The sequence below is a fragment of the Bos taurus genome, chromosome X (genome assembly GCF_002263795.3).
Source record: "Bos taurus isolate L1 Dominette 01449 registration number 42190680 breed Hereford chromosome X, ARS-UCD2.0, whole genome shotgun sequence".
Lineage (NCBI taxonomy): Eukaryota > Metazoa > Chordata > Mammalia > Artiodactyla > Bovidae > Bos > Bos taurus.
The window spans coordinates 221,605-225,485 of record NC_037357.1 but is presented as its reverse complement, the minus strand read 5'-3'; positions in this window follow the sequence as shown (position 1 = coordinate 225,485).

Here is a 3,881-nt window from a genome sequence, read left to right as displayed (position 1 = left end):
CCTCTGTCCCCTGAAAACTTGGCCTCACAGCTAGGAGTATCCAGAGTCCTGGGGTGCTTCTACCATCTTCTGGCAGGGTCTCACTCTGGACGTGGCCCTGGCTGTGGCTCAAGCTGGTGCAGCTGTGAAGGGGTTGGACATGACAGCACAGCAGGTGGCCTGCACAGCCGATACAAATGCTGCCATCACCCAGTGGCCATAGCTGCCTCCTTCTGGGGGTGCCCTGAGACTGAAGAATGTGGTGGGGGACCACCTCAAGCAAGGTGTGCAGGTCGGCCAGATTGCCCAGGCTAACAGGCCCTTGAGGCTGCTGGAGCTGTGAACCACTCCCAGGCTGCTGGGCCCAATCTCAGCCATTGGCAGAGAGGGTAGTGGGCATCACGCTCCACGGACAGGCCCCTAGCCCAAAGGGAGTCACCTCTGGCCTACCCCCAACCCCTTACCCCAGGCCCAGCCCCGCCCACCTCCCACACCCCCACCCCACGGCTGCCAGGGCTCCAGTGAGTAACATGATGCCTCTGTTTCGCTGAGTGTCCGTCTCCAGGCCATTGCCTGTCTTTCATCTGGCAAAACCCAGGTGCAAGCTGCCACTTCCTTGGCTTCCAGAAATTCAAAGCATGAATTCCCACTTCTATATCTGAAAAGGACACTCCTGTGTCCCACAGGACCTTTAATCTCTGGGTGCTCTCCCAAAGTGTCCCATGAAAGGCAGGGGGGCAATGTGGCTAAATAGTTTCCTTCACTGAGCAGAGAGGCCAATGCAGACTGGATGATAGGAGAGTGAGTACAAACCCAGTTTGATACTGTTGAGCTCCTTTGCTCAGGGACACCAGAGCCACAGCATACAGAGCTCTCTGTCTCTGTCTCTGATTTTGGCACACACTGTTTCCCTGTCTATCTTTTTCTGTGTGTAGTAGGGGCTTGTGCCTGTGTGTCTCTGTCTCTCTGACTGGTGCTGCTGCCCTCTGCCACTCTCTGGACACCAGCACTCATAAAAGACACTTAACCTAGGCATAAAGCCAAATCTATTCGCCTGTGTGAGTTGCACCCATGAGAGATCTGACTTTGTCAGTTCACACAGCTGGGGAATGCTTTCTCAAATTTAGAGGCAAATACAGGCGATCTCTGGTGAACCACAGAAGGAGACAGACGTCTCTCCCTCCCTCACCTGGTGGACATGAACACTGCACAGGATTATGGTGGCTTGGACACATTTTGGACAGGGGGAGAAATAGGACATGCTACTGCTGGCATAAGGAGACTGCCTGAAACATGCTTGAATGCGTCAGTGAGAAGTTAGGGACAGGTCTCCATTAAGGGCGATGACAAACCAGTGCCAGAGGCATTGAAGTCTGCCCATTTAGCATATACAGGCCCTTTCAAAGTGGTGCTGTTTTTGTTCAGCCTCCACGTTGAGAACACACTGCAGCCTACCCTGTCTACCCAGCCCTGTGGGGTTGGGAGCAGCGAAGAATCAACTGAAGCAATCCTTTGCATAGTCCTGATATCCAAGCGTTCTGTGAAGAGTATAGTGATGTTTTAAACTGGCAAACTCTGCAGGTAGCAGCTGCTTATGCTACAGTCCCATCAGTCAACCAAAGCTTACATAAAAAGCAAGGTACACTCATGCCCCTGGTCATTTTGGGGAAAGAATGCTGCTACAGTTGAGAAGGACAGAAAGATCTTTGTAGCTGGGTGTCCAAGGGGCTGTAGCCCTGCCCACCTTCTGAGCCTGGGAATCCACCCCATTCTGTTTCATGGCTCCTTTCCATCGTCACTGACTTCCCACTGGTCCTTTCTACCTGCCTATCCTTTTGGCAAGGGATCCAGGGTACAGCAGCACACTCGGAAAAAGGAAGAAATTCACGTCAGGACATCTTTAAACGAGCAATGTGGTGTCTTCCTCATGACGGTTATTCACTGATGCCTGGAGCCTAAATACAGAAGGCTCTGAACTGGAACCTGTCTCTCACTGTCCCAGGGTCCCTTCATGCAAACAGCCTGCCATCCTTGCTTCATCCCTCTTCCCTCCCTCACAGACAGACACTGGCAGTGGGGCACTCACACACACCCCACACCTGCGCTTTCCTCACCTTTCTGCACTGCCAGATAGCTGGAAATGCCCGTCGGATTCCACGCTCACACCCCGTCTCTGCTAGGATGCCTGGGGGTTCACTCTGAGAGCCTAGCTTAGCATGTCATTTGTCTCACATGGTGCCAATATGTAACACCCTTAGAGAGGGAGTGTGCTGGCTGACAGGCTGATCCTAGGCAGCACTAGCCCAGGACTTTCCCAAATCTCCTTCTCACATGTGTGGAACAATCTGCAGTGAAGCTGGCTCTCATTCCATCCTCCTCCTTCCACTCTGTTCCTTTTTCCAAAGGACCTTGGCCGCTTCAAAATCGGGGGTCCTGTCCTAGCCTCGTCCAGTATTTCCACAGGGTAGCCAATGCACCACAGACTGAGGGATCCACAGACAGTGGTTTTAAACCCCACATCACTTGATTTATTTCCTCTGGGTGACTCCTCAAAACCCCCCACCACTGCTTACTGATACAAACACACAACACAGCAGAAATTGTGAGCTTGGTTATGCCTCTTGATGTAACTGCAGATTTGAAGAGTCCCTGTCCAGAGCTGTCACCTGTCATTCTTTCCTCATTCCTGTCCTGGACAGGGGCATCACAGAGATGCATGGACCAGTCTCCCCTAGTCTGTGAATGCCTCGTGCCTCCTCTTCTGGTTGCTCCACATCTCAGGACTATCTCATCATCACATGAGGTGATGTCACCTTCATCTCTGTGTCTGCAGTGGGCAGGACCCATACGCACGCACACACACACACACACACACACATGCAACACAAGCACACACGTGTAAGGGACAGGGACACAAATGCAAACAGGGAACATGTGGCAGTACATGAAGAACCACTTTTTTCATACAAAATATAGAGATTTCCATATTTCTTATAGGAAAATCTCCATTCTGATCTTCAAATGTGAACTATACCAAAGTCCAACTTCCATGAAGGAGCATTAGCACCTAGTTTTGATATAGGGAATATAGAGAATTCCATATTTCATGGTGGAAAATCGTTGTCTTGATATATGTATGAGAAATGCAAAGAATTCCATATTTCATGAAGAAACAGTGGTGCCGATATTTTCACTTGTGAAATAGGGGCAATACCAATACCATACTGGACCTCCATACCTTAAGAAAAGCAATGCCTAGATGCTCATGTGTGAAATGTAGAGTATCCCATATTTAATGTAAGAAAATCACTACCCAGGTTTTCATCTAGGAAGTATAAAGAATTCCATGTTTCATGTAAAAAACTTGGCATACAGATTTTAATAAAGTGAAATACAAAAAAAAATTCAACATTTCATGTAGTAAAACCAGGATTGAGATTTTCATATGTAACATATAGAGAGTTATATTTTTAATAGAGTGAAAATGTCACAATGATTTTCGTTTCTGAAATATACAGAATTCCATATTTTATGTGGTAAAATTGGTACACAGAATTTGATAGATATCTTAAGCATACTGAATTCCAGATTGCATGTGGGGAAATTGGCGCTCAGGTTTTCCTATGTGATACACATAGTGTTCAGTACTTCCTCTAGGAAAATTTGAGCAGAGATGTTCATGTGTGATACATAGAAAATGGATGGCCCTATTTCAAATATGTTACATAGAGAATTCCATATTTCATATGGGAATATTGGCACTCATATTTTCACATATGAAGCATAAAGATTTCTTTTTGTACAAATATCTGGGCTGAGATTTCCTTATATTAAATGTGAAAAATCTCATATGACATGTATGAAAATCTGTTCACAGGTTTCTATTTGTGAAGTGTAGAAAT